The sequence below is a fragment of the Haliotis rubra genome, unplaced genomic scaffold (genome assembly GCF_003918875.1).
Source record: "Haliotis rubra isolate DU_JTF1 unplaced genomic scaffold, ASM391887v1 Scf122, whole genome shotgun sequence".
NCBI lineage: Eukaryota > Metazoa > Mollusca > Gastropoda > Lepetellida > Haliotidae > Haliotis > Haliotis rubra.
Window position 1 is genome coordinate 915,929 of NW_025765137.1, and position 12,030 is coordinate 927,958.

At 37.7% G+C, this 12,030-nt stretch overlaps 1 long non-coding RNA gene across 1 annotated transcript; it reads right to left on the reverse strand.

Annotated features, from left to right (window-relative positions):
- Positions 1 to 1,794: 1,794 nt before the first annotated feature.
- LOC124265911 lies at positions 1,795 to 8,965 on the reverse strand. The gene is made up of 3 exons (XR_006895582.1): positions 8,750 to 8,965; positions 6,461 to 6,465; positions 1,795 to 1,808 (listed from the first exon to the last, which is right to left on the reverse strand). It is a non-coding gene; the product is annotated as an uncharacterized LOC124265911 (long non-coding RNA).
- Between the last annotated feature and the right edge of the window lie 3,065 nt (positions 8,966 to 12,030).

The window sequence follows — 12,030 nt, forward strand, 5'->3', positions numbered from 1 at the left end:
TATCATAAGGCCTAAAAAAAATATGTCTTGTTTCTGGTTTCTACCCGCGTCAGTTTCAACCCAGCGCGTCAAGCGTATTTGTCCGGATTATAAATGGGCAAAGGGAGTTTGTACGATTAGCTGCAGCAGTCATTGAAGCTTGGTGTCATTCTTAAGACCTGTATCGGCGGTCATGTTCAGACAGGTTTCTCCTCAGCATATTATTAGCATATTATTATACTCGACACTTTAATGAATTAAGTAAAGATCTTTTAAATGTAGAATTTTCATGGATACCTGCTCATGTTGGACTATATTGAAATGAAAAAGCTGATAAATCGGCAAAAGCTGCATTAGACTTTGGTGGATCAGAACAGGATGAGACAATATTGCCCTCTCCTGCAGAATTATGCACCGTCAGCAAGATCCATGCTCAAACGAAATGGCAACAGTGATGGACCTCATCCTTAAAGGGACGCCATCTGTATGGCATCGAGCGTTTTGTAACTAAATCCAAATTATCAAGAAGCAACCGTAGAGAAGAGGTTCTTTAACCAGATTTCGACTTGGGCATTGCGGTCTTGTTGCATATCTAAATATTATTAATAAAGATATTTCTGTAAATTGCACAGTGTGTAATAAGCTAGATAATGTGGCTCATTATTAACTGCATTGCCAAAAATATTTAAATCAACGTAAGGAGATGGTGGAATCTCTTACATCTCACAATATTGACATCTCATTGACTGGACAATTGGGCTCAAGGAATATCGTTGACCATGAAGTTCAGAATGTCATTCTTGATTATATTAAAGCATGTGGCAGCTTTACTACTTTATAAAAGTTTAGCAACTTAGCAAACCATTATGATGGACAAGGTTTTAATGGACCCTGTTGCCAGAACACCGAATTAAACTTTTAATTATCTGTCTGTCTGTCTGTCGTAACTGGGGAAAACGTGCAGCAGGGAAAACCAAAATGCTACTCGTTTCAGTTCAAATAGAGTGTAGGGTAAGATCATAAGGTCGTTTGGCTTTGTGGAATGTAGTCTAGACGTATCGCTACTTGATTTATACGAGTCACTGAGGAAAGGGCATTTTTCTACCTGTGACAAATTTGTTTTACCAGCTGAGTATGATGACTGCGTGGTGGCGGTTTCAGTTGGAGATAAACAATCTGGTCCATTCCAGTCAGTTCCAAGGACCGTAAAGTTGAATGACACCTGGGAATTTGGTAAATACATGGTTTACCGCTTACAATTCAGCGATGACAAGGTGCAAGGAACGCATTTGCCGAAGACAAAATGCCTTTCAAGCTCTTATGAAGTCGCAAGTTTGGTAAGCATTCAGGCCCATACAAAGACCAAATAGACGTTTTGAACTGCACAACAGTATCATAAGATGGCTACAAGAAATATATTTTCATAAATATAAGTAGTCCTAAGTATCTATATATTAATTTGAATTTCATTTCAAATTTTAACAAATAAATAAATATTTCATTGTGATATTCGAAATTACTTTCAAACAATGTATAATCATTTCATGGATAAATAAATATTAAAATCTAATTCATTGTTCTAATTTTTCCTTTGATATTTCAGACAAATAAACTGACAAATATAAAAGCTTCCCATTGCAATAGTATAAAAGTATACACATCCTTCAATTCATTATTTCATATGTACATTTTCAACTTGCCTGCTACTCGGCGATGGCCTTTGGGTGGTTGATCCCCATACCACAAACTGAAGCAGCAAAAGTGTATGCTGCCACCAGAGTTTGATATTTTTCAAGGGTACGACATCCCTAAAAGTCACCAACATGGCACTATTTCACACCACGCTTCTCTAAAATCAACTGACGTATTTCCCTCAATAATACTTGTGAGTGAGTGAGTTTAGTTTTACGTCGCACTCAGCAATATTCCAGCTATATGGCGTCGGTCTGTAAATAATCGAATCTGATTATTTGAGAATATTCAATACCTTCTATGCTTGGTCAGCCAAGGTTTTCTGTATAATATGCCATGATCCAGAGGAAGAGAAGTGAACACCAAAGTATTTATATGATGCAACAATTTCAAGCAACTGTCCATTCAAAATGAATTTTCCGTAATGTCTTAGTCGACCAGCCTTTCAAGTTTTCAAGTTATTGGTTGAACAAACGTTTCTTACCTCAAATGTTTAGATTGCTGTATTTCTTGGAAAAAATAAAATATCACCATTATAATTTGCGCTGCACCTCTCCTTTAGGCAAAGCAGCTGCTTTTCAAAGTTGACCAATACTTTGCACGATATTAGTTGAACACAATTGTCTGGGAACGGAGGGATGGACGGAATTCCATGTTATAGTTATTAACTATACATCTACACAATTCGAACTTTATAATATAAAAATAATATTTGGATACTTGGAAAACATAATGCTGTTTTAAGCCGTATGATAACCATCACAAGGTAATATTTATAAAGCACGGCTTGGAAACAAACATATCCAAGATGATATTGAAACTGACACTTAAATTGAGAGATTCAAATTCCACCATAAATTGCAAACTCACATCCTTTGTTGTGGCATTTGGGTTTTCACTCAAATGTAAATTGTGAATTTGTACCCAAACGTCGTAAATAATAACAATAAACCCAAATAATTTAATTTTAACTGGGCATGGATTCTTTGATAATACATGCATACCAGTTGCGACTGTCTTCAAAGTCATTTTCTTTTCTTTCTGTAAACCGGGACATTGTTGAGCCTTTCAGTAACTGTTAACGTCCAATGACACGCAAGCATTAATCGCGGTATTCTATATCACATTCCGGAAGCAATGCCCATAGTGTGAGCTTGGCATATTTATTGTGTGTGCGTGCATGTGCGTGCGTGTTCGTGTGCATTTAAAACACACAAAGCATTACTTATATACGAAAGAGTTAGGCAAATAGGTGTGAGCTGAACAATCGGTTTAACGCAAAAGAATTATTTTTAATATTTTGGTGAAACATGGCTATGGAGCTGAGCAAATACGGAGATAATCAAAGCTACGTAAATGTATTGACGACATCTGAACAATGAATGTCGACATATATGCACAAAGGTTTGTAATAACAAGAAAACTCTCTTTAAGCAGTAAATTCAAGATATCAAACTAGTAGGGGTGGGTATTGCAGAGAATTTTCATATTGCGATATATTGCGATGCGAAAGCTGATATTGCGATGTATTTTTAAACAATAAACTACTAATGATCAAGTTAACGCTATATTTATAAAGCAAAAACACAACAAAATCATTATGCTTCATTAAGCTTTAATAAAAACTTTTAATCATGACAAAATAAGAATATAGATAATATTTAAATGTAATTTTCACCACGATCATTCCCACCACCATTACCACAATCATCAAGGTTTCCGAGTGTTACGAAGTTTTCCGAATACAAGTCAAAATACCGGTTTTCTATCAGCGTATCGCAATACGTAAATTGTTCATGTCTGAATCGGTTAATACCGGTAAACCGGTTATATTGCGCAGCCCTACGCTTTCGTACATCTATACTAAGATTGCCATCGACCGCAAAAGGTGGTCAAGGGATCATGTGGGTGAGTCATTCGTATTCACTACGATACCGCTCAACTCGTCACTCCGTACCCAATTACGGACTACGAACAATGAAGTTGCTCTACCCAGGATCGTTCCAGGGTCAGTGTATACCACACTTCAGCAACATCACACGGTAGCCTCCATAGCCTAACCACACGCCACACGTTCGGACCACCCAGCTGGCACCTGCATCGATGCGATTAAATACCTTGTACAACTAACACTAACGGACTATGGGTGCGATATAACAAATGATCATGATAAAATCAACACAATCAATCTCAATAACAATGTCTCATCAGACACACTTGTTTAAACTGGAATTATAATGTGGTGATAGTTGTAAGTCGCATGTGGTCGATGTTTTCTCTGAAATGTATTTTCAGTCAACTATCTCGTAACAATAAGAACATGTGGCCACGTGATCTGCGTAAAAAGAATTCGTAATACGTTGTGAAAACGCAAACTCGGAATGCCACTTTGCTGAAGAAGTGCGGGACTGCCGATATACATGGTTGACAATTGCCGATAATATAATAAAAAAAAAATTCTTTGAAGTAACAATTGGTGAAATAGAAGTGCTATTGTCTAGTGAAAATATCGGTGCGAGACCCACAAGTCAACTGACCTATAGTTTGTTTCGATAGTTTGATACGTAATGACGCATATTGTTTTCACCGGCTGATTTATAAGGTAGTGAGTGATGGACACGTATAGTTCTAAAGTCACAGACTGAAATTACTATATGGGGTAAATGTGTGGAAGATTGCCGGCTATGGTATTGGCAAGGTGCTCGCTGTGGCATTGACTCGATACTCGCTGCGGTACTGACTCGATACTCGCTGCGGTATTGACACGATACTCGCTGCGGTACTGACTCGATACTCGCCGCGGTACTGACTCGATTCTCGCTGCGGTATTGACACGATACTCGCTGCGGTACTTACTCGATACTCGCCGCGGTACTGACTCGATTCTCGCTGCGGTATTGACTAGTGGTGGTTTTGACTAACTGCTCACTGTTCTATTGATTGGTTACTCGCTGCGGTATTGACCAGGTATCTGTTTGGTACTGAGAAGGTACATTCTTTGGTATTGACAAGGTACACACTTTCTGGGTCATGTTCAATAAAGGGATCTTCGTGCTTAAATATTGATGTAACACCCATTCATTATGACTAACCAAAGACCAACTCAGCGCTGAGATCACTGTGAAACCTTTTGTCGTGTTTATTGTCCGTGAAACAGAAACCACACCAACCCAGATACCATTACACATAAAGTAAAACTTTGGATAAATCAACGACCCAAAACCATTAAATATAATTATACTTAATAGTGTTGTTAGTTTTACAAACTGCAACAAGAATAAATATACAGAGTATAAATGCACAGAGTGAAATAATCCAGTAATTGTACTTTAACTTGTGACAGTTTATGAACGTTAAATACTATTAGGTTAAAAACAGGTTTTAATTGAGTGTAAATGACACATTCGGTAACGACTGAAAAGTGCCTGACCTCAACCTTAATGAACTGGTTTCCACTTGTAAAACAACTATAAAACACTCCTTGGTGAACAACAAATTGCAGGGTTTGAAAACCATGCCAACCAAAGAAAACCCTGTGGGTGTGTCCTAAATGGTAACATGTTTATATGTTACAAGGGGTTAGGAATATTATTATTCATGTTGATCAAATCTGAAAACAAACTATAGACCATTTGAAAAGCAATTGAGAATTCTTGAATCTATGTTACTGTTATTTTATTCACATGAAACTTCGACGGTCGTTGGTCATGCTATTGGTAACTGCAGTCACGGTAACAATGGAGTCATTTACCGATACAGACTACAACGACGCCCCGGAAGCTCAGAAAACTGCATTGTGGGACGGAAAGACGTCATCAACCCGATATGGTTGGCTAAGGTGGCAATGTTGGTCATAAATAGTGTTATCAGTAAGCGGATCAGAGGTAAGTTCATTTGGTTTGATCGTACGTACTTTTTGTCAATTCACTGAACATTCCCGAAGAGGCGTATATTATTTTATTGTTTATTTATTAGATTTTATTATGTAAATATCACCTCCTGCACCTTTTCGCTTGTATAGCATAGCTCCACACTGTTGGAAGTTGTATGCATAGACACTGATCATTATCATTAAACCCGGAAATGTTACAAACAAATACCGCCAAACTATTACTGTCACAGTAGGGACTGATCATTATCATTAAACCGGAAATGTTACAAACATATACCGCCAAACTATTACTGTCACAGTAGGGACTGATCATTATCATTAAGCCCGGAAATGTTACAAACATATACCGCCAAACTATTACCGTCACAGTAGGGACTGATCATAACCTACGGCCAAGGGAGGTGATGATGATTCGTCTGGAGAAGCAAGTGCAATGTGAATGACACCCCCACCTACCCACCCCCCAAGTTATGTGCAAAGTAACCGCCTCAACTGAAATACCGCCATATTCACCAGTTCCCGCAGAAAATCGCCCACTCCCGATCCCCTTCTGATGTGCCACGCTTCTGTCGAGGTGAAAAACTCTCCGGAAGTGGCGGAAATCTACGAAAAAGCTGGAATGTGATTGGCTGAAAATAAGGTGCAGAAGAAGCAAGACAAGACAAGACAAATCAATCGTTTATTGTAGTTTAGGCCAGCGGCCCTATTACAAGAGAGTTATATACAGAGTTGGAATACATGTTGTAGAGATATACATTAGGGCATTATTAATTGTAAGTGCTCGTTACGACGAATAAATGCATATTTAACATAGAGAGCTGACTCAGTCTGACTCCGACCAAGAAATTTTAGAAATTTCGGATGATTTTAATGGGGACTATGATGAAGTAGATAAACTTGTACTAGACTCGCCTATATCGGATGATGAAATCACAAATGCAATATCACAACTGAAATGTGGAAAAGCAGCTGGTCCTGATAGTATCATTATTGAAATGCTTAAATGTTCTATTACAGAAATTCTTCCATTTCTCAATAAATGCTTTATTAGTTTGTTCACAAAAGGAGTATTTCCTCGCAGTTCATAATACACAGTATGCTGACAATTTCTGTCATCAAAACACAGGAGGTATTCGATGGACAATATCATAACTACCAATTCATAATTCTCATATTACCGTAGTATAACCGCTCGACATTCCAAAATCAAAACAGCTCGACAGCCAACATATGGTATACATTCCAACATTCCCGTTTTATAACAGCTCGAGAGCCGACATATGGTATACATTCCAGTATTACAGTATTATAAAGACTCGACAGCCGACATATGGTATACATTCCAGTATTACAGTATTATAACGGCTTACAATACCATATTACCGCATTATAAACGGCCTGATTGCAGTCCATAAACCATCCATGTATTACAACACTCATGCCACATCACACGAACGATGATCATGAGCATCTGAAACATACAGAAATACAATATTAGAATACAAACATGTTAAATGCTGAAAGGCCGGGAGTGCACTAATGGTTACACAACACCAAATGTTTTCCCATAGACTTCTATAGTAGCCTTATATTTTTTTAAAAATAATCCAGGCTATCAACAGCCATTCCATGTGCACATGGGTACACTCTGGCCTTTAAACTACCATAAAAACACACTATCTGGCCAACTTGTCCGGCTCGTTTTGCGAGCACAGGAAGCGGAACACATCAACCCCAGATCCGCACCAAATGTCACCTACTGGAAAATATCTGTACACACAATAAGCATAAGTCATGGTGATGAAAATCACAGCACTGAATACTTAAAATTGTGGTCAGTTTTAATTACTGGTTGGACATGCTTTTAAAAAAACATAAACATCTTACACTATTTCATCCAATCACAGCTGTCCCATGTCTTTATCTCTTCATTTGTTTACATACGCATCTCGCTCAGTGAGCAAGCGATTCTCATTTAGTGTAGTATAACCTGTAGGAGTAATTTAGGAAACATTTGCCCTAGGCAAATCTGTGACTTATGTACTGTGTATACATGCAACTTCTCAGAAAATATATAAAACTGCATGAAGCTTCAATACTTTTCCTGTCCAACATATCTATATGGCACAAGAATATATGGATTTGCTGCACTGACAGAGCTGTAAGAGTTATATCATGTCTATTTCACCAAAGCTATACAAAATGCACTTCTGCATTAATAGAGAAAGTTTTAAATCATACATATACCATGGAGTTTTACTCTTATTTCACAAAAAGGGGGGCCATGGGTTAATTCCATGCATGACTGGGACTGCCTTGATCATATCAATCCAAACTATATCTTTGAACGACAAAAAATCATTGAATTCAGGCCAGAAATTGGACAGGTTTAACATTACAGCAGCTTTAACATCCTGACATATGTAAGGCTGGATGATGAACTTTTGCCAGAATGTAATGAGTGAGGGTTTGACTATGCCTAGCAGTCTGAAACACTGACCACAGTACCTTCTGCCGCCTGTTAGTCGATCAAGGCAAATGACCCTTTCAACAGATGAAATCACTTTTTAGACCACAGCATGATAAGAACTTAATTTTGAATCACATTGATTCATCAAGCTAAGACTTTGAAATACTTCCAGAAATTCAAAACTATTGACTGTGTATTGTTTGAGGCTGTTACACTTTGCCAACTTCATGTATAGCTTCTACAGTTTAGAGGGAACAAAGTGAAAAAATCCACATAACTTTGGAAATTTATTGGATTTACCCTGCCCTAAACTGAATATTTTAATTACATTAACAGTATTTGACAATATCAGCTAAAAACAGAGCTTCTCTGCAGTAATTTATGGGTTACTGGGTTAGAGAAAGACACAAAATGTATTTGGGGTAAACAGGGAGATAATTTTAAGATATCTAACACTCATGCCAATAAAATGTAATTCAGACCCATATATTACATTCCACAAGGGTCAGTTGTTATTATTTACATCTAAGCAGCTTCTGGATTGATGTACAGCCCTTTATTTCATGTCTGGGAAGCTGAAATACTACACACTGAGGAGCTAAGGGACACTGTCAGAAATTTCTAATAATAATGAGGATGACTGAGGATGGAATTTGGTAGTGAGACATTTTGGTGCCTTTTAACTGGACTGGGACACTTAAATGTACTATATGTACCTACATGTCCAAGTACTGCAACTCTACAAGGCGGTGAAGACATATCGAAAGCAAAGGAGTATGCTTGATTAGTGACACTGCTGTAACAACAGACTTCTGGCCGGCATGTCGAAATACTATTACTGGATGTAAAGCTTCTTTTTCTGCTGTATTTGTGAAGATACACCTCCCCATTCAACAGGCATTCTACAAGCTGAAAATAGTGTTGAGATTACATTAAATGTCAAATCATAAAATCTATAACAGCAATGAGACAGTTGTTAATAAAACGAAAGTGTTTGAAAGTCCATAAGTTGAAAAAAAGGGTGATTTTTAAAAAGGGAAAATTAGGCTCGTTTTATTCAAAAGGGGACATGCAGAAAGAATTGGTCTATACTGCTACACTGTTGCATTTTGAACACGGGGTTCAGGACGCCTTCTGCAACCAGCGGTGAACAAATTTCATGATATTCTCTATCATTTGACTTCAGTTACCCTCAGTGGATTAGCTTTAGATTAATTTCATTATTGTTGTGGTAGTGGTGATTTTTAAACTTAGCGTTGTTGTCAAATTACATCGGTTCCAACAAATTTAGAAGCTGTGGAACCACTACTTGATGGCAAGACTCACCGTGAGGGTCTTTTCCCACTGTTCGACCACAAAAACGAAGCAACGTTCATGATTCTGGACACTAAAACAATCTATTCCACTCAAAACAGCCCTATCTTTACTCCCAGTGCCTTTAAATTTTGCCTCTACATTAATGCTAACATGTTTCCATGGTGAAATAAACACCGGGAAATCATGTAAAGTATGAATTACTGAAAGTTAACTCGAACCTACAGGTTACACAACACCAAATGTTTTCCCATAGACTTCTATAGTAGCCTTATATTTTTTAAAAATAATCCAGGCTATCAACAGCCATTCCATGTGCACATGGGTACACTCCTGTGCTTTTAAACTACCATAAAACACACTATCTGGCCAACTTGTCCGGCTCTGTTTTGCGAGCACAGGAAGCGGAACACATCAACCCCAGATCCGCACCAAATGTCACCTACTGGAAATATCTGTACACACAATAAGCATAAGTCATGGTGATGAAAATCACAGCACTGAATACTTAAAATTGTGGTCAGTTTTAATTACTGGTTGGACATGCTTTTAAAAAACATAAACATCTTACACTATTTCATCCAATCACAGCTGTCCCATGTCTTTATCTCTTCATTTGTTTACATACGCATCTCGCTCAGTGAGCAAGCGATTCTCATTTAGTGTAGTATAACCTAATCGAGAATGCCAAATTCAAATATCTACACGCTTATATACTCCCATAACACGCCACCTACCGGGCAGATAACCCATGTGAACACTTCATACCGCTAGGAGAAAATAATCCCCCGCCGTGATATTGCTGGAATATTGCTAAAAGCGTCGTAAACCTAAACTCAGTCAGTCAGTTTTATATCAGTAAGTTTAATGTGGAAGTTGATTGAACAATAGATGAAATTACGTTGACTTGAATAGTCTTTTAATTACATGTTTTCTGTCTAGTTTTGCTCTGTATCACCTAACGTTTTTCATTGCTCAAGCTTTCAGTCGACGTATCACTCACTCACTCATCCCAACACCAGGCCACTGACACCCACTCACCTACCCGCGCACTGCTAGTTCAGACAAACATCCAGTCTCTGAAGTCAGCATATTTTACAGAATAAAAACGGTTCATCAATTATGATAACAAGATATAAAGAAAATGAACCTAGTGTCTTTCTTCAAACTGTGGTAATCTAGACTAGCGTGGGCTTTCTAGACCAACCTTCAGTCCCTGAATACATATAATTTTAATAGTGGCAAATAAACTAATTTAAATTGAAAATGAGCCCCCGGGAGACCAGAGATTCAGATCCTGAACCTGAGGAAATCTAGACTTGCTTCATTTAGGGCTTTAGCATTGCAGGGAGGGCTAGTCAAAGTCAAGTCAAAGATATTTATTGTACTTAAGGCCTCCGGCCCATATACAAGTAATACAAGTATATATACAGCACATGCTACAGGCATTTCACAAAGACATTACAGTTCAGATAAGATATTGCTTCTAAGGAAAACAGCATGTTTTACATAAAGCGCAAGATTACGTATTACATTTTCACTTTTGGAGGATAGAATGGAAGCAAAGGCAGATGAAGGATATTTTAACAGGTAATTATTTGGGATATATTTTTTTCTTAAATCAGCATAATGTGGGCATACAAAAGCGAAGTGAATTTCATCTTCTTTCGCCGAGTTACATAATGGACATATCCTAAAACGTCTCTCTATTGAAAATCGTCTGCCCTTATTTACTGATAAGTCTAACAAGCCCACTCGAAAATTGACAAGTGTGCGTCTGATATTTCTAGATGTCAATACAGATAGATATAGTTCTGGTTGAATTAAGCTCTTATGTGATCTATACAACTGGTATCTTGAACTATTGTCTAGACAGGAATGCCATTCTTGATAATACATGCCAACAGATTGTTCTCGAAATTGCTTAAGAAATAGATTAATATTACCAACTGTTTGATTTAGCCACACAAATCCAAAGCCATGAGAAAATAAAAGAGTCTAACATGAGTCAGTAGGGGAAATAATATGGTTCAGGGACTGTGAAACAGACTATGGGATATGTTTGTTTCAGGGTCTGTATGACAGACTATAGAAGGGTCCATGATGGGTTTGTATGTACATCACGCAACAAACCAAATATGTCGTAAAACGATTCAATTTCTCAAATAAGTTGAAGTTTTTGATCAAAAGCATCAGAATCTCTGAACTTTCACACAGCAGTCATAATTCCAAATTATCTAACTGGACATTCCGGTTCATCGATCACTTGATTGTCTGGTTTATTTCCAGGCCGTCGTCAGGCAAAAACGTAAACTTTCATTTTTAGGCATTTTTTTGCTAAGGATATTCAAGACTGGGTATTATTTTGCATTATATTACAAGTCGCAACGCTTCTTTCCCCTTAACTATTGAGATCCATCTGGGTGATATTGTCTAATGAAAGCTTATACCTCCTAAGACAAAACTGAAAACAAAATTAGATTTCCATCTTAACAGTGTATCGAGGGTTACAACGTTCGCAGAGGTTATATTACGCTGTTTTGTAATCCAAGACAGAACCCGTTGCATAAAGATGAAATTTGATACCGGTCTGCAGGTATAGCGCCAGGTGGCCACGCTCTGAGCGACTAAGTCACGTGATCTTGTTTCGACAGATGACAAGTCCATTTCAGACAGAAATGTA